General features: G+C 37.8%; 2 long non-coding RNA genes across 6 annotated transcripts; both read left to right on the top strand.

Annotated features, from left to right (window-relative positions):
• The first annotated feature begins 4,115 nt into the window (after positions 1–4,115).
• Positions 4,116–8,312, top strand: LOC120718138. Of its 2 annotated transcripts, none has more exons than XR_005692403.1 (4): positions 4,116–4,449; positions 5,235–5,295; positions 6,636–6,728; positions 7,093–8,312. It is a non-coding gene; the product is annotated as an uncharacterized LOC120718138 (long non-coding RNA). The 2 variants fall into 2 exon arrangements; XR_005692402.1 differs by lacking the exon at positions 4,116–4,449 and adding an exon at positions 4,459–4,793.
• A 1,899-nt stretch (positions 8,313–10,211) lies between these two features.
• Positions 10,212–14,187, top strand: LOC120718137. Of its 4 annotated transcripts, none has more exons than XR_005692399.1 (7): positions 10,216–10,496; positions 11,991–12,122; positions 12,240–12,339; positions 12,458–12,517; positions 12,607–12,697; positions 12,864–13,021; positions 13,666–14,187. It is a non-coding gene; the product is annotated as an uncharacterized LOC120718137 (long non-coding RNA). The 4 variants fall into 4 exon arrangements; XR_005692400.1 differs by having other exon boundaries at positions 10,216–10,491; XR_005692401.1 differs by having other exon boundaries at positions 10,212–12,122; positions 13,681–14,187.
• The last annotated feature ends 5,661 nt before the right edge of the window (positions 14,188–19,848 follow it).

Raw genomic sequence — 19,848 nt, forward strand, 5'->3', positions numbered from 1 at the left:
GACTCTTTTAACCACTATCATATCAATATCATTACAATCCAAAGATTTGTGATTTTTACATTTTTTGACAATTTCAAGAACTTCATTTTCATCAACGGCTGTGAGAAACATAGAATATGGATTTCTGTCAATCAGTGTATCGGGTTTTTCCTGTGCTTTCCCAGGATCAGTGATTGTTCTTGCTAAAGGCATCTTGGCATCTGTGATGTGATTTACAACCATCCACCCATGTACAGCAAGAAGCCGCACTCACAACCGTGGGCATCAGCAAGTTGGTGAAATTTAAACAAAACAAAACAGCATTCCATCTGAAACTCTCTTATTGTACCCAAAATACAAATTTTAGTGATTACATGTGGCTTCATTAATTATGTTCAAAAGGATGAATACATAACGCAAGTAATAACTTTATGATCAGTCAGTGAATGAAGGAGCTCAAGAGTGCAAATATAGTTGCAATAAAGTGACAAATATGCCCTTTTATGTCAAACAAAGACCGAAATAAGTGGCATCAGTGTGAGGATGAGAATGAGCGATCCAACCTCACACTGCAGATATCAGGGCAAAGCACAGTGGGGGGGTTGCAGTCTGCACGCACAAGAGGGCTAACAACGCTGTGAGTGACGGAATCCACCCAAAGTGAGGAACAGCTTCTTCCCCAGAGCTGAAGCCTGCACTGTTTGCACTATAATATAATATAATATAATATAATATAATATAATATATCATGTTGCTATTTAATGTTTTTTGTTCGTGTTGCAGCTGCTCTGTGAGCCAAGCTTTCGTTGTCTAAATTCAATGGCAATATATCTCTGCACCACACGATGGCGATAGATTCTCACAGACAGTCTGTGCTCCGCTTCCGCCACCAGTCATCTTTAAATCTTTTTTTTATTCAATGAAACCTTTATTTAACTGTCCATCTCGTGGCATTACTTAAAAAAAAATCATATTTAAATACAAAGAAAATTAAATACATGAACGACAGTAAATTGATAAAATAACAGCAAATAAATCTATTTACAAATGATAGCAACATCAATGGAATAAAAGCATGAACACCAGCAGAAGGAGAAAGAGGCCTGTATCTACATTATTACTCTGGCAGCTCTCAGTCTCCATACAGACAGGACACGTTGCAGCGTAATTGCAGACAGGTGCGTGGGCCTGAGCTCCGCCCAGGCAGAATGACGAGTGGAAGAAAGCAGCAACACAATAAACATATGTAGCCTTGCGGAGCCGGCCGGGCAGACACCGAGACAGAGCGCAAAGATTTTATACGTGACAACACACACAAAAAAACACACACAACAAAATCAGAATGTGTTTGTGATTTGGATTTTTATTTAAAGGTGAAACCTTTTTTCTTTTCTTGTTTTGCCAGATTAGACATTTTGATTCATTTCATTGAAGTATACTTTAGTTTTTTTGTTTTACTTTGATGCTATAATAGATGTTTTTAAAATGTAGTCATATTTAATACTATATTGCATCATGGCAAAACAACAGTCTCCTCAAGCTGCTTTATACTGTAAGGTGAAAACACTACAGTAAAAGCCAGAAAACCCCAACAATCCAATGATCCCCTTTGAGCAAGCACTGGGCGACAGTGGGGAGGAAAAACTCCCTTTAGGAAGAAACCTCCGGCAGAACCAGGCTCAAGAAGGGGCGGCCATCTGCTGCGACCGGTTGGGGGTGGGTGGGCAATCTCAGTCCACGAGGGCCGGTGTCCCTGCAGGTTTTAGATGTGTCCTCGAACCAACACAGCTGATTTAAACGGCTAAATTAGCTCCTCAACATGTCCTGAAGTTCTCCAGAGGCCCGGTAACGAACTAATCATGTGATTCAGGTGTGTTGAGCCAAGGTGAGATCTAAAACCTGCAGGGACACCGGCCCTCGTGGACTGAGAATGCCCACCCATGATATAGGGAGACAAGATGAAGTATACTTCTAATGGCCTATTTTAGCAGTTAATTTTTAACAATCAACTGGTGGTAATCCATCATCAGAATTGAGGAAAGGTGGTGTTGATGGAGACTCTACAGGAGGATTCACTGGGGAAGCCATACCTGCACTTCTGCCAGGGTGTCTTGGACGTACCTGAATAAATGTAGTTTTCCCTGGAAGTGGACGAGGATTAATCTGAGACGGAGTCTCCTCAGAACATCTCCCCATCATGCTTCTATGGTCCAACGATGCCAGCTTTTGTCCTTTCTGTTTTTTCTAATTTAAGCTGGAGTTGAGCGTCTTTCACTCTAGATTTTAGATGACCTATCTCTTTTTCTTCATTGCAAGCCTTTTGAATAATCTGGTTCACTGGTCCAATGAGCTCCTCTCTTTGTCGGAATAAAGCGTACTCGGAAGACTTTACCATGTCATTGTACTGCTTTTTAAATGATTCCAGCTGCCGTGTTTTATGTAGTAAAGCTGCATCTAGATCCTTGCATCTGATACGTAGACAGTTCAGCTGTTTTTCAAGAAACTCCGTTGTTCCAACAGAGGGGGTGCCTTCCACTCCGTCTACGTATTTCTTTTTCAAGTTGTGGAACATATCCCTACATTCCACCTTTTCTTTTCCTCTCAAGTGACCTGCATGTGGAAATGCCTTTTCAAAGGACAAACGCACTGGCACAATTCCTCTTGGTAGTAGCGCTCTTTCTTCTCCAGCCAATTCACTTTGGATATAAATCTTTCCCGTTGCTCTTTTGTGGAGCGCAGTTTCTCTTCCAGCGCCACCTTTTCAGCCAGTGCCTGATTGTGTGCCGCTTTTACTTTATGCCGGTCCACTGCTGTCTTTCTGTGGTTTTCCTGCTCTGTGCTTAGGGCCTTTTTGAGGTCTTCAATTTTCTTTTTCAAAGAATCAACTTCGTCTTTGACCATAGCCTTCATTTTCTTGTCCAAGGCCAGAGCTCTAATATTACTCTGGCATTTCAGTTTGAGCTCCATATTCTGGGCCTTTTGGTTGTCTATTACTTTGCCCATTTGATCTTTCTCCTCTGTTAATTGTTTCACGGTTTTATCCAACAATTCCTTTTCATCTAGTAACTTTGTATTAGTTGTCAGAAGATCCTCAATCCAAGACTGCGAGGATTGATGGTGTTCCTCGCGTTCCTTAACCGCATTGACGGTCACACCTCTACTAGTTTTTACCTTTCTCTTAAGCTTTTCTAGTTTGGAGTCATACATGTTGATGACCTCTTCTAACTTCCTGTCTGCAGCATTGGCTTTGTTTTCCAGTTTTTTAGTATTTTCCTGGTAAAACTGCTGCATCTTATTTTTTTCCTCTTTGTGGCGTTTCAATAATAATTCAACAACTTGGCTGTTGTGAAATTGCTGACGTGCCACCTTTTCTTTCTCTGTTTCCAGCAGTCCTTGCAGGACTTCGACTTCGTCCTCGTGTTTTTCTTTAAGCTCAGCCAGAGTTTTCTCCGTCTCTGCGCGGAACTTTACCAGAGCTTCGTGGTCATCTTTTATCGAGTCCAACCTGTCTGCGATGTTTGTCCTGTCATCCAAGACCGAACCCAGCAGCTTATTATTCTGCAAAAGTTCATTGTTTTCTTTTGTTAGATCCTCGATCTGTTTCTTATTGACTGTATGCAGGTTTTTGAAGTAGTCAAGCTCAGTTTTGAGCTTTTCAACCTCGTCGATCATTGGCTGCAGTCTTTGCTCCAACTGTCTGCCATATGTTTCTTTTTCTTTTTCACTTTTTTTAACCATTGTTTTCAAGAAATTAACATTTCTGTCTTTGTTAGCTTTCGAACTCATTTCTGCTTTTTTATGTGCTGTATCACTCCAACAAAACGATAGCTTAATGAATTCCCTTTGACAGCTTTCCTCTATTTATAGACTTGAACATCAAAGGATGAAAGGACTGTCACTATGACATCACCACGTTCTGTGACGTAACAGGGCTTTGGAGCGTGATGTCACGGGGGTGGGCGTGGAAAGGATTTTGGGGGTCTAAACAAAACTTTATTTTAACTAAACAATGAGTATACAACATACGAACAGATGAAGTATACAACAGAACATGAACACAAAAAGCCAAGGGTAAAAGAAAAAGGTAACAATTATAAGAATACACGCAGAAATTCACATACATACACTGTTAAAAAGTCTAACATGCAGTCATTCATTCAATCTAATAAGTGCCATTCAAAACAGAATAAAATCATTGATTTGATTGTGAAACCCTTTCTTTTTGCATTTTAAAATACCACTTTTGATTTGGATGAAACTAAATATCTGTACAAAGGACACAACGCAAAGTTTTTGATTTCTCTCAAAACATATATTTCTTTTCATGTTGAACAGATAATATCTTTAATTTGAGTCAAAGTGATTTGCACTTGAACACGCCCACCAGAAATAGACCGGGACCCATTTTTATTCTGCATGGCTGCTGGAAACATCGTGTCACATCTTTGATTAATTTCATCTGAAATAAACGTAAGTAAAGCCAAGTGTGTTACAAAAGCTTTTATAATTTGTATTGCCAAAATTGCAGAAAATAACCCCATTTAAGCTGGGTCGACAGCCACCCCCAATTTTTGCATGATTGTAGCTGCTAGCTACAAGCTAGCTAGCTATCCGGCGCGACGTTAGAACTGGTTACCAGCAACCGACCATCACAGTCGGGAATGCAAGTTAGGCAAAAAGCCGTTTTTTACCAGTATACTAACTAGCTAGCGTTACCACGATGCATCGGTGGTGGATACAGCTAGCTAGCATAAGTTCATAGTTCATAACATTCATAGTATAACTCCGTGCTCCGCTTCGTTTGAGTTTTTCTGGTGAGCTCGCGGTTTCTAGACACAAGCTTGTGTTTGTGCGCGCACGTTTGTCTCTGTCTCTCTTCATATAAATATTTGTTTGTTATGTTTGTGTACACCGAGCGCAAAAGATAATTATTAATGTGCATGATTTAGAGACAGAAATAACACGCCAGCATATAAGATCAATGACATAAGACTAATTCCTTCAATTGACTTTCAGGCGCGGCTCGGAAAAATGTGCATTTTCTGAAGAAATGTTAATTTTATCAGCAAAAAATTGACCCTATGCCAAACTTAGTCGCTAATGGCTGGTCTGTAGACTGTTTGGTAAACCTAAATCAAATTATAGTACTAGCTTTTTATAAGGATGTGTATGTCATGTTACGTATTTCTTGGTTTTCTGTGTTATGTGTTTTATAGAGAAGTAACATTATTCTTTTTTTTTCTGTATGCTTTCAGAACCACTGATTGCTCCATCCATTCCATGGCTGAAGCATACATTTTCATTTAATCTGAACAGGTATCATTTTGCATTTACACTGCACATCCTTTCTAAACATTTCATAATAATCTAGACCCTCCCTCATTATCCTCTCATTCACCTTGCTGATGTGTTGGCACTATTGTGTGCAATAATTGCTCTCTCGGCTTCACCCAGGTGTGTGCTCAGTGCTGGTTGTGTAGGGAGATGTGCCCCATTTCCCCTTTTCTAGTCTTCGTAATTGAAAAGCACTCTGAAAATCACTTTTGTAGTAGTAAGTAATATTGCTATTGCATTAGTTACATCCGTTGTGTGAGTTAGTAAGAAATCCTTGTCCACTAATTTCCTCTGTCCAGTTATAAATGCAGCAACATTTTCTATGGAGGGCAAAGGGAACATTTCATTTGGTTGTGTCCTGTTATTTTGGAGTGTAACTACTTAAAGAGTAACTGAAGCCTAACAACTTGTTTTGCTTAGAAACTGTTATAATGGGTTTTTACAATGCAATCTTTCAGTTTGGGCAGGTAGGGTGTATATAATTAACTATTAACATGACAGTTAGCATTTTAACCCTTGTATCTAATGAGAATTTGTATCCTGTTACAGTTTTATTTTGGTAACGTCAGTGATTATGGCTGTGACCTTTTAAAATGTTGAAAGGAAGTGTGGGCTTTGTCCTTGAATGAATGAAGAGATTTATTGTCATTATACAAGTACAGAGCACAACTGCAACAAAATTATTTTGGAGACACATTTTCACTCTCACTCGCCAGATACACATACATACATATATACGTATAAACTTTTATTTAGGGACAAGAAAGCATATGCCGCTTTTCCACCGACAGAACACGGTGTGGCTCAGTTCACTTTAGCCCCTTGCGGACGCTTTTCCACCGCCTTTACACCTGATTGGCCCGGGTGTGTGTGGTGCCCACGTGATGTGATATAGAAGCGCTCCCACAAAAGGCTTTAAAAAAAAAAAACTCCCAGCAACCATACTCCATTGACTTTGGACCATGGCGACTTCCTCCACAAGAACCAAAAATCAAACCAATCAAAATGAACCACAGACAGAGCAAAGTACAAAAACACACATATCGCGATTGTTGTTGCTCTTCGGGCTGTGACGTTGCGGACAAAGACTTTTGCGCGCGCCAGATGGGTTCGCCCCTGTTCCCAGTTACGTCCGCTTTATGTTTCCACCGCAACAAGCGAGTTCATCCGCGCTAAACTGAACTGCTCTCAAGCGCACCGTGCCGATTTGTCGGTGGAAAAGGGGCATTAGTCACCTCATGAGGATAGAGAGGTGAAAAAAAATTCCTCTCACGCAGCATACTCTCCATATTGCATAGTAACAATTTTAACTGTTCCTGCAGGATGCTGATGCTGACATTAGGAGGGAGTGTATACTTAAATCTCTCATTATCTACCTTGGAGAACGTGTTGAGGACTTGATAAAAGAATACATGGTATGTCCATATCTGTTCTGTCTCTACATGAGATGCAGTCTCTTGATGTAAATTTGACAACTCTGCTATTAAATGCAGTGATTAATGTAGGACAGCAACGATTAATCAACTCATCAAGTTAATATCTTAGGGTTCTGTATTGTTTTCTTTTTTTTCTTGGGCTTTGTGGAACATTTATGAAAATGTTCCACCATTGATTTAATTGAATGATTATGCAATTCACAATCTGATTAGTCAAATAATTGTTCTAATAGTCTGTGACCAAACAACTATCAAAATAGTAGTTTATTATGGTCAAAGATTTATCAGGTGTGCCAGACTTCAGTTCTTCACTTGTACATTTTGTTCCATATTTTACCTCAAGATATCCCAGACAGATGAAGCTGAGGAAGAGCTGCAGAGTACCACCATGGCACTCTTCGTCTTCAGGGACAACTCAAGCCTCCTACATCAGCCTCGAGACATCGGGATAATCATTGATGGTGTGGAAGTCCTGAATGAGTTGCCTTCTGTGGCAGCTGGAGTGGCAATGGTCTTTGGACTCTGTTATGCTCTTAATATGGAATATCCACGAGGATTCAGGTTCACCTTTGAGGCTCTTCAAAAGATTATGATGGAGCTTGACTTTAACAAGATGACCTCTAAGATTCGCAAACTTAATTGTGAACTTAACACTGCACAGTAGTGTGTTTGCATGCATGTGTGCATGTGTATGTGCACATACATGTGCATGTGTGCTTGGTTATTTTGCTTGGTTGGCCTGCAGTGGTATTCTACATTCAAAAATTATAAGAACACCCATTTGAAAGGGAGATTTAAGTTGATTTCATTGATACATGTGTAGATTTTTTTTTTTACATTGTACAGGCACAGTGCACATATAAACATTTTTGAGTACTTGCAAATTGGTTTAAAAAGAGTTTTTATAATGGTTTTATGCCAGTTTTAGACAGGTTGCAGGTTTTATACCAGTTCTAAAAAGATTGCAGGTTTTATAAAACAAACATTTCTCTAATCATTTCTGCCGCAGCACTAAATCTGTATATTACTAATCCTCTCTATTGATTATAGTTAAAATGGTTTGGAACAATAAATAATTTTGAAATAATTGGTTGGCCAACTGTCTTGTTTTTTATAGGAAATGCAGAGCATTTTTGAACTGAAATAAAATGAAATGTCAAAAATATAGTTTGAATATATGTAAATCAATTACCTGGCTTCAACACAAACATATTAGTTCATGTTAATTTGGTTCGATGTGAATACATTAGGTTGGTTAAATTTCAATATATTAGCTTGGTTCAATAATTAAAATATGGTTCTATGTAAAAAAATCAATTTGGATCAATGCAAAATTTAAAGTTTCAGTCAAGTCTAGTAATATTGTTTATATCAACATAAAAGTATCAGGTCATATCAAGTGACTCAATATGGATTCTATGAAGTCAAATATTTTGGATGTGACAATTGGACATCATTTTTTTTTTATTTGAATAGGGTTATTCTTTTTACAGTGTATATTGTTGTGAGAGCCTTTTTGTTGGTGCAGTCTGATATTGATTGTATGTGCATGTGCACATCCTTAAAATAATGACAGAAATATGGTGTTTTGTTAGTAAACTTATTGATTGATTGATTGATTGGTAATTTATTTCAACATGTGAACAATATACAAGTACATTTAGAAAAGAAATAAGAGAGAAAAAAAATACTATACAAATTACATACAAAAAAACATTCTGATTAATTTACATGTTGAAAGGGAGTGGGAAGAAGTATACACTTATTTAATCCCACCCCTTTGCCATAAATTATCAGTGAATATTTAGTCAGCTTCCTTACTGATATAATTTGTAATAAAAATAGTGAACAGATTTCTGATATACTATAATATCACATCATGAATTTTTTGTTTGTTTGTTTGTTTTTAAATAGAGACATTCACTTAATTAAAATATTTTCCTTTTCTTTATAGATCGAGAAGATCATATTTTTATAACTCTTTTTGAACAGTTTTATGTTTGGACATTGCTTTAATTCCATATTCAGTTTGTTCCATAGTTTAACTCCATGAACAGAAACACAAAAGCCTTTTCTTGTAGTACGTACCTTCATTGTTTTGAAGTTACAAAAACCCCTTAAATTATAACTTCCTTCTTTCAAAAAAAACATACTCTGAATATTACCTGGCAGTTCTTTATTTTTTGCTTTGAATAGAATTTGTGCTGTTTGGAATTTCACTATATCGTCAATTTTCAATATTTCAGACTGCAAAAATAGTGAGTTTGTACGTTCCCTATAACCTGCATTGTGGATGATTCGAATTGCTTTTTTTTGAAGAGTAAAAAGTGAATGTAATGTGGTTTTATAGTTATTGCCCCAGACCTCTGCACAATAGCTTAAGTATGGTGAAACCAGTGAACAGTAGAGAATATGAAGTGATGTTCTGTCGAATACCTGTTTTGCCTTGTTTAGTACTGCAATGCTTCGTGATACTTTGGAATGAATATATCTTACGTGAGCTCTCCAGTTAAGTTTTTCATCTATTATTACCCCCAGAAATTTATTTTCACTGACTCTTTCAATATCAACACCATTTATTTGAATCTTTGCATTTGTATTTAAACTACACTGTAAAAAAAGTCAGTAAAATATACAGCAAAACACCGTCAAATTCCAACGGTAATGGAGCGTAAAAGCAAAAACTTCCTTTTACTGTATTAAATAGATTGAATAACCGTTAATTGTGAGACTGGATAAAACTTTGTTTTTTACTGTAATAAAATGTTGAAATTATAAATATTTTCTGTGAAAACAAATAAATATGCATACATTTTACAATTACATATTGTAATGTTGAAAATGTCTGAAAAACTTAGATTTTACGGTATTATTTGAGTAAAACTACATCTTTTGGGGTTGTGCACATTGGAATTCACAGTATAAAGCTGTAGATTTTTAAGCAAACAAAAACATTCATTTTTACAGAAACAAGATGTTAAAAAATAGGGTCCACCGTAATAATACAACCAGTACATACCATTAAAAAAAAGCAAATATCAGCAGTGAAAGACAATAAAACTGATAGTATTTTTTTATTTTAAAATTCAGATACTGATATACAGATTAAAAGTTAGGCCTGCAGTATATCATTGTTAACCTTCTGATAAAAAAATCAACAGCAAAAGAAGATGTTAAAAATAAAGTTTATGGTTGTGAATAAAATTGATTTCAATAATCTTTTTTAATTATTATTTTAAAACAACTTTATGTTGTTGTGTTTCACGCCATATTATCAGACCACCTTAAGTGGGTCGGCCTTAAATTTTGAATTTGTGTGATCGCTGTTGATTGGTAGCTAAACTGCTGGTAAACTGTGTACAGACGTTTTACGTTCGAATTGCAGAGAAAAAAAATCTTGTAGCAACATTGTGCAGTATGAGCGAACCATTTCACCAAAAAAAGGGGAAGCAAGGCAAGACGTGGCTGCAGCGGCCTGCAGACGTGACTTCTGATCAAATTCGAACCTCCTAAAGAAACAAAGAGCGACGTTACATTGCGGGATGACGTCACCTGAAAATGACCAATAGCGCGGCGCGCTGCTGAGCTGTGTGCCAACCGCTCTTTTTTTCATGCAGGAGACTCAAGTTGGCTTCGCTAACGGACAAAGTTTTGAACTGGTATATTAGCGCCATTTATTGCTGCTTGGACCACAGCATCTTCGGAATTTGTAGACATCCTGGCAGCTTACAATTAGTTCGAGGTGAGGTGAGTACATGCGACTTCAAGTTATCTCTGTTATAAAAATCCACCAGCCCAGCGTTTATAGATAATTTTAGCAGTTCGTTTTTTATGAGTGAGGTTGTGAATTTAGTTAGCATTTGTGAGTTGAGTTAGCATTACTGTTGCGCGGGAAGCATTGCTCTGGATTAGTTTCTGTATATGGCGTGCTTAATTCGCTAGGGAGGAATTACCAAAGTACATGGAGTTATGTTAACGTGTAATTTCTGTGGTAAGGTAGTTCAGTCATCAAGGGGCTACGTGCTTCATTGTAAACTGCATCGGAATGAGCCACGTTGTTTCTTTCGGTGTATTGAAGCAGGCTGCAAGCAGACATACACCAGGTATGGCGCGTTTAAGGCTCATTTTTACCAAAGACACTCTGCCCCCACCCATGTCACTGGTGTGGTGGTGGTTTCTTCGTTTACATGTGCAATGGCGATGTGTGAACGTCAGTGTCAGAACTCTAAAGAGTTAATAGCTCATCTGAAGAGCCATATTGTGGAAGGACACGTGGTCACTTGACCAGTAAGAGGATGCACAAATACCTTTAGAGTTAAATCATCTTTTACTGCTCACATGTCACATAAACACAGAGTTTTCAGACAGCAGCATTGGTGATTTATATAGAGAGTCTGCATGTCAATCATCATCTGTTCCAACCACATCAGATGACTTTGTACCCTTGATTTCCGAGCCTGCTGCACAGTCTATTACACATGAAGATAACATGGAAATGCCCCCTGAATTCTGTGATCTTTTTCTGAGAAACGTTTCACTATTCTACTTAAAATTGCAGGGTCAGTTTCTACTGCCTGCTTCAACCATACAGAACATTGTAGAGGAAATGCAGAACATGCATGAGTTGGGACAGACATACAGTTTGGGTAAACTTGCATCACTGTTAAAAGATGACACATCATTATCAGAGGAGGACATCAACAAAGTCTGCGAGTCTGTCAAAAGCTATGATCTTTTTTCTGCATGTCATACCGGGCCATTGAGGACAGTGCACTCCAGAGCTCAGATCTTTAAAAAAGCCTTCAACTATGTGGAACCAAAGAAAATATTTTTAGGGAGAGATGAAAACAGAAAAGATGGGTTTGCCTATTATGTGCCTTTAAGAGAGACTTTGAGATGTCTGCTAGAGTCTGATCTGTGGCAGAAATCAGAAGAGCCCTCTACTGAGCCTCCTGCTGATGTTCTGTGTGACATAAGTGATAGTAAGCTGTTTTAAATAAAATGATTTTTTTGGTCAAAACCCATTGACTTAATTGATTTCTATCCATTAACATCTTACATGAAGTATGGGTACCAAATGGTTCCATTGAAACACAGTGTGCTGTCACAATAATGGTGCTGTTAGTTTGGTACTTACGAAACACTGTATAAAAGTGTAGTATCAAGCAAGATCAGCTTCATATTTTAAGACCAAAGGTACCACTTGGTGTAAATTGACCTTTATTCACATTCTTTTATCAGACATCTTGGAAATGGGGGACAGCATAAGGAGTTCCATTACTAAGGTGCTGCCGGACCTGTCTGCCTCAATCCTTGAAATTGTACTGGAGGCACTACAATCATTAGGAGTGGAGACATCTGAGAAACAAACCAGTAAGTATTATGATTTCATTGCACAATAGCCATGAAGGGCTTTCTGGTTTTTCTATTATGCTTTGGCCAAGGTCCAAAAAGTACAATTAATCTATTGTTTGTGATATTGTTTTACAGCACCAAATATGGAAATTTCAAGCCAGGCCAGCATATCGTCTCCATCTGTTTTAAGGTTTAAGGGTGGTGGCACAGCTAAGACCCAAGAGTCTCTTTCAAGGTTAGTAAAGTAAACAGATTCAAGAAGATATTTTACACATTTCTTTGTCGTCTGTCTCGAAATCTTATTTTGTCTTTATTATGATTAAAAAGGTTTGTTTTGTTCCTGCCCTTTTCAGACACTGAATTTGAGCAGAAACCATAAGGATACTCAAAGGACCTGTGACTCTCAGGAAATGGTGAGATTTCAGGTCATAATCTTTTTTTTTCCATTAAATTAATTTTCCTTTTTCCCTTTACAATATTGCTGTTTTGTTTTTGTAAACAGCATCAAATGAGAGGGACAGATGAAACAGTTTCAAGACAATGGCAGGAAAAACATGCTGAAGATTGAAACAAACCTTGGCTGGAAATATTTGGTATGTGTTTTACCGTAAATCAAATTGTTGAAAAACATTCAGCTACACTGCAACACAGGGAAACTTGATTTGCACTTATTTTGTTACTTTAATTTCTTGTCTCATTATTTTTGTCAGTTATTATTGTTTATGGTGTATGCCCTTCTTGTTTTCTTTCTGAATGCAGAAGGTATCTAGCCAGTTCACAATGAAAGCTTCGTTGCACCCCATGAGTCTTCTGGCAGAAATGATGGCGGCTGTATTCTTTGGTTTCCCTAAACATCACACCCTGCCTGTTTATACGAGGCTCTTCAATTAAGTCTGCACCCAAAGATTCAATGAGAGGTAAGCAGTGGTATTATTCAAGTTTTGCTAAAGAAAGATGGACAGGAGACACTAATCTTAATCAGCCGAGCTCAGGTTCATGTCCAGGTGAGCAGTTTCATACGCTATAAAATGTAGATTGAATGATAGGTCTCATCACCATGCATTCAGCCATTAACTTCAAGTTCTATGATAAATCAATACGAAACTTAAATACGTTTTCCAACAAATTATGATTGTGATTAGGGCTGCGTTGTCTATGTATTACTTTTACATAAGTAGATTTAAAGTATAACTATTGCCAAAACGCAACCTGGGCTGTTTTTTTACTGTATCGATTTTGATGTGCTCAAATTTATGCCCCGGCCCCCTAGTATTCCCATTCACTGGCTATTGACCACAAAACAAAATCACGGTCAATCTCAAAAACGGCTTGTTTGTCGTAATTATGCTTTTAGATATATGCTTGTCTCGTTTACAGTAAAAAAAACAAACAAAAAAAAACAGCCCATGTTGCATTTTGACAATAGCTATCCTTTAAGAACTGTATATTTTACACTTAAGAAATCATTTATCATTAGATCTGTTTTTGGCAGCACGTTTTGTTCATTTCTGTGCATTTTGCTCAAGCACTGATCAAACTTTGTCCATTTTTTTTGCTGCAGAGGGGATCCTGCCAGTCCAAAGTGAACTCCTGATGGACATTGAAGTACTCCTGCAGAGCTTGTATCTTCAACACCATGCGCATTAGAAACTCCACCGAGTCCTTTCCTTCACCAAGGCAGGACCCAGTGACTCATTACTGTTGATAGGTCAGGGGCAGGTAATATTTTGTTTCATGTTTATTCATTCCTCCATGGATTACCAGCCATATATATGGACACATGCTGTATTCTCAAGATCTATGCTGTTTTGTAGGAATAGAGAAAATGATATGTTTAGTCTGTTTTCAAATGGTATGTCAAATTTTCTCATTGTTTATCAGTAATATTCTCTACCTTGGTTGTATATGAGCATCTTTAGATTTTTCTATATCTAGCGGTTGCAAATGTAAAATGTACGGTAAACCATTTATGTTCCTCATATTGTACTGTATTTTTAGCGGTAAAATACCGGCAGCTGTGGTTGCCAGGAATTTACCGTAAAATGTATCTGGTCAAAATAAAATGCTGTAATTTGTTATACAATTTCACTGTGTTTTTTACTGTCAAAGGTTTTAATAAGGTTTAACATATTTCTGTTATTTTTACAGTTATTTACAATAATAGGGTCTATCCTATTACTGTTAAATTAACAACAAATTACTGTAAATATTATTGTATTATAACTTTTTTTTTACTGCAAATATCCGTAAAAAGCTATGGAAAGTTGCATTTTTTACATTAAATTGCTGTATAATTGACAAATATATTTGGTTTTTTCTATCATGATTTTGGTAAAATAATACGTTGTCTACCTTAAAAATTAGGGTTACAAAACCAGTATACCGTATTGTCTTTTACAGATTCCACATTTTTTTACACGGTATATTCCTGGCAACCACAGCTGCCGGTATTTTACCGTAAATTTGACAGATTTTTTTTTTACAGTGTACTATTTCCAAATAACATCAGTTTAGATTTATTCAAATTTAATGATAATTTGTTTTTATCAAGCCAGAACTTCACTTTACTTATTTCATTAGTCATATCCTCCAATAAATTCTGCAGATCATCACCAGAGCAAAAAATGTTTGTATCGTCAGCAAGGAGAACCATTTTTAATACTTTGGACACTTTACAGATGTCGTTAATGTACAAGTTGAAGAATTTTGGACCCAAAACTGACCCTTGGGGTACACCACAAGCAATGTCCATACATAAGGAGCAACCACCATTTATTTTCACAAACTGCTTTCTGTCACTTAAATAACTCCGGACCCAATCTAAAACTACCCCTCTGACACCATAACGTTCCAGTTTTCTTATTAATATATCATGATCTATAGTGTCAAATGCCTTTGTCAAGTCTATGAATAACCCAGCCACATATTGCTTTTTGTCTATGGAATTTGTGATGTATTCTATTGAATCTAATAGTGCCGATGATGTTGATCTGCTTGATCTGAATCCGTACTGACTTTCAGTGAGTAGTTTATGTTTATCTATAAATTTTTCCAGTCTGTTTTTCAACAGTTTTTCAAGAACTTTTGAGAATTGAGGTAGTAAAGAGACAGGCCTGTAGTTTGTGAAATGGTGTTTGTTCCCAGATTTGTATAGAGGTATAACTTTTGCTATTTTCATTCTGTCTGGAAATCGACCAGTTTGAAATGATAAATTACAGATGTATGTGAATGGTTTTATAATAGCCTCAATGACTCTTTTAACCACTATCATATCAATATCATTACAATCCAAAGATTTGTGATTTTTACATTTTTTGACAATTTCAAGAACTTCATTTTCATCAACGGCTGTGAGAAACATAGAATATGGATTTCTGTCAATCAGTGTATCGGGTTTTTCCTGTGCTTTCCCAGGATCAGTGATTGTTCTTGCTAAAGGCATCTTGGCATCTGTGATGTGATTTACAACCATCCACCCATGTACAGCAAGAAGCCGCACTCACAACCGTGGGCATCAGCAAGTTGGTGAAATTTAAACAAAACAAAACAGCATTCCATCTGAAACTCTCTTATTGTACCCAAAATACAAATTTTAGTGATTACATGTGGCTTCATTAATTATGTTCAAAAGGATGAATACATAACGCAAGTAATAACTTTATGATCAGTCAGTGAATGAAGGAGCTCAAGAGTGCAAATATAGTTGCAATAAAGTGACAAATATGCCCTTTTATGTCAAACAAAGACCGAAATAAGTGGCATCAGTGTGAGGATGAGAATGAGCGATCCAACCTCACACTGCAGATATCAGGGCAAAGCACAGTGGGGGGGTTGCAGTCTGCACGCACAAGAGGGCTAACAACGCTGTGAGTGACGGAATCCACCCAAACTGAGGAACAGCTTCTTCCCCAGAGCTGAAGCCTGCACTGTTTGCACTATATAATATAATATAATATAATATAATATAATATAATATGTTGCTATTTAATGTTTTTTGTTCGTGTTGCAGCTGCTCTGTGAGCCAAGCTTTCGTTGTCTAAATTCAATGGCAATATATCTCTGCACCACACGATGGCGATAGATTCTCACAGACAGTCTGTGCTCCGCTTCCGCCACCAGTCATCTTTAAATCTTTTTTTTTATTCAATGAAACCTTTATTTAACTGTCCATCTCGTGGCATTACTTAAAAAAAATCATATTTAAATACAAAGAAAATTAAATACATGAACGACAGTAAATTGATAAAATAACAGCAAATAAATCTATTTACAAATGATAGCAACATCAATGGAATAAAAGCATGAACACCAGCAGAAGGAGAAAGAGGCCTGTATCTACATTATTACTCTGGCAGCTCTCAGTCTCCATACAGACAGGACACGTTGCAGCGTAATTGCAGACAGGTGCGTGGGCCTGAGCTCCGCCCAGGCAGAATGACGAGTGGAAGAAAGCAGCAACACAATAAACATATGTAGCCTTGCGGAGCCGGCCGGGCAGACACCGAGACAGAGCGCAAAGATTTTATACGTGACAACACACACAAAAAAACACACACAACAAAAATCAGAATGTGTTTGTGATTTGGATTTTTATTTAAAGGTGAAACCTTTTTTCTTTTCTTGTTTTGCCAGATTAGACATTTTGATTCATTTCATTGAAGTATACTTTAGTTTTTTTGTTTTACTTTGATGCTATAATAGATGTTTTTAAAATGTAGTCATATTTAATACTATATTGCATCATGGCAAAACAACAGTCTCCTCAAGCTGCTTTATACTGTAAGGTGAAAACACTACAGTAAAAGCCAGAAAACCCCAACAATCCAATGATCCCCTTTGAGCAAGCACTGGGCGACAGTGGGGAGGAAAAACTCCCTTTAGGAAGAAACCTCCGGCAGAACCAGGCTCAAGAAGGGGCGGCCATCTGCTGCGACCGGTTGGGGGTGGGTGGGCAATCTCAGTCCACGAGGGCCGGTGTCCCTGCAGGTTTTAGATGTGTCCTCGAACCAACACAGCTGATTTAAACGGCTAAATTAGCTCCTCAACATGTCCTGAAGTTCTCCAGAGGCCCGGTAACGAACTAATCATGTGATTCAGGTGTGTTGAGCCAAGGTGAGATCTAAAACCTGCAGGGACACCGGCCCTCGTGGACTGAGAATGCCCACCCATGATATAGGGAGACAAGATGAAGTATACTTCTAATGGCCTATTTTAGCAGTTAATTTTTAACAATCAACTGGTGGTAATCCATCATCAGAATTGAGGAAAGGTGGTGTTGATGGAGACTCTACAGGAGGATTCACTGGGGAAGCCATACCTGCACTTCTGCCAGGGTGTCTTGGACGTACCTGAATAAATGTAGTTTTCCCTGGAAGTGGACGAGGATTAATCTGAGACGGAGTCTCCTCAGAACATCTCCCCATCATGCTTCTATGGTCCAACGATGCCAGCTTTTGTCCTTTCTGTTTTTCTAATTTAAGCTGGAGTTGAGCGTCTTTCACTCTAGATTTTAGATGACCTATCTCGTTTTCTTCATTGCAAGCCTTTTGAATAATCTGGTTCACTGGTCCAATGAGCTCCTCTCTTTGTCGGAATAAAGCGTACTCGGAAGACTTTACCATGTCATTGTACTGCTTTTTAAATGATTCCAGCTGCCGTGTTTTATGTAGTAAAGCTGCATCTAGATCCTTGCATCTGATACGTAGACAGTTCAGCTGTTTTTCAAGAAACTCCGTTGTTCCAACAGAGGGGGTGCCTTCCACTCCGTCTACGTATTTCTTTTTCAAGTTGTGGAACATATCCCTACATTCCACCTTTTCTTTTCCTCTCAAGTGACCTGCATGTGGAAATGCCTTTTCAAAGGACAAAACGCACTGGCACAATTCCTCTTGGTAGTAGCGCTCTTTCTTCTCCAGCCAATTCACTTTGGATATAAATCTTTCCCGTTGCTCTTTTGTGGAGCGCAGTTTCTCTTCCAGCGCCACCTTTTCAGCCAGTGCCTGATTGTGTGCCGCTTTTACTTTATGCCGGTCCACTGCTGTCTTTCTGTGGTTTTCCTGCTCTGTGCTTAGGGCCTTTTTGAGGTCTTCAATTTTCTTTTTCAAAGAATCAACTTTGTCTTCGACCATAGCCTTCATTTTCTTGTCCAAGGCCAGAGCTCTAATATTACTCTGGCATTTCAGTTTGAGCTCCATATTCTGGGCCTTTTGGTTGTCTATTACTTTGCCCATTTGATCTTTCTCCTCTGTTAATTGTTTCACGGTTTTGTCCATCAATTCCTTTTCATCCAGTAACTTTGTATTAGTTGTCAGAAGATCCTCAATCCAAGACTGCGAGGATTGATGGTGTTCCTCGCGTTCCTTAACCGCATTGACGGTCACACCTCTACTAGTTTTTACCTTTCTCTTAAGCTTTTCTAGTTTGGAGTCATACATGTTGATGACCTCTTCTAACTTCCTGTCTGCAGCATTGGCTTTGTTTTCCAGTTTTTTAGTATTTTCCTGGTAAAACTGCTGCATCTTATTTTTTTCCTCTTTGTGGCGTTTCAATAATAATTCAACAACTTGGCTGTTGTGAAATTGCTGACGTGCCACCTTTTCTTTCTCTGTTTCCAGCAGTCCTTGCAGGACTTCGACTTCGTCCTCGTGTTTTTCTTTAAGCTCAGCCAGAGTTTTCTCCGTCTCTGCGCGGAACTTTACCAGAGCTTCGTGGTCATCTTTTATCGAGTCCAACCTGTCTGCGATGTTTGTCCTGTCATCCAAGACCGAACCCAGCAGCTTATTATTCTGCAAAAGTTCATTGTTTTCTTTTGTTAGATCCTCGATCTGTTTCTTATTGACTGTATGCAGGTTTTTGAAGTAGTCAAGCTCAGTTTTGAGCTTTTCAACCTCGTCGATCATTGGCTGCAGTCTTTGCTCCAACTGTCTGCCATATGTTTCTTTTTCTTTTTCACTTTTTTTAACCATTGTTTTCAAGAAATTAACATTTCTGTCTTTGTTAGCTTTCGAACTCATTTCTGCTTTTTTATGTGCTGTATCACTCCAACAAAACCATAGCTTAATGAATTCCCTTTGACAGCTTTCCTCTATTTATAGACTTGAACATCAAAGGATGAAAGGACTGTCACTATGACATCACCACGTTCTGTGACGTAACAGGGCTTTAGAGCGTGATGTCACGGGGGTGGGCGTGGAAAGGATTTTGGGGGTCTAAACAAAGCCTGTCTTTTTTTAAAACTTTATTTAACAAACAATGAGTATACAACATACGAACAGATGAAGTATACAACAGAACATGAACACAAAAAGCCAAGGGTAAAAGAAAAAGGTAACAATTATAAGAATACACGCAGAAATTCATATTGTTGTGAGAGCCTTTTTGTTGGTGCAGTCTGATATTGATTGTATGTGCATGTGCACATCCTTAAAATAATGACAGAAATATGGTGTTTTGTTAGTAAACTTACATTTATGGATCAAAAATTTAGCTAAAAGTATTAAGAAATTTATCATAAAAAACATTTCTCATACTTCTTGGGGAACTTAAAGAAACAGAATAAAACATTTTCCCATCGTAAAGAAAACTCCCTTAAAATATGGACAATAACAAAGCTGCTAAATTCCTTCCAGAATCTCTGTGTAAAAGAACAGTACCAAAAAAGATGTGTCACAGTTTCTGGATGATCCCCACAGAAAGTACAATTAGTATTTATGTCCCTTTTAAATTTGACCATGTAGTGACTGGC

The sequence above is a fragment of the Simochromis diagramma genome, unplaced genomic scaffold (genome assembly GCF_900408965.1).
Source record: "Simochromis diagramma unplaced genomic scaffold, fSimDia1.1 OVJJ01000533.1, whole genome shotgun sequence".
Lineage (NCBI taxonomy): Eukaryota > Metazoa > Chordata > Actinopteri > Cichliformes > Cichlidae > Simochromis > Simochromis diagramma.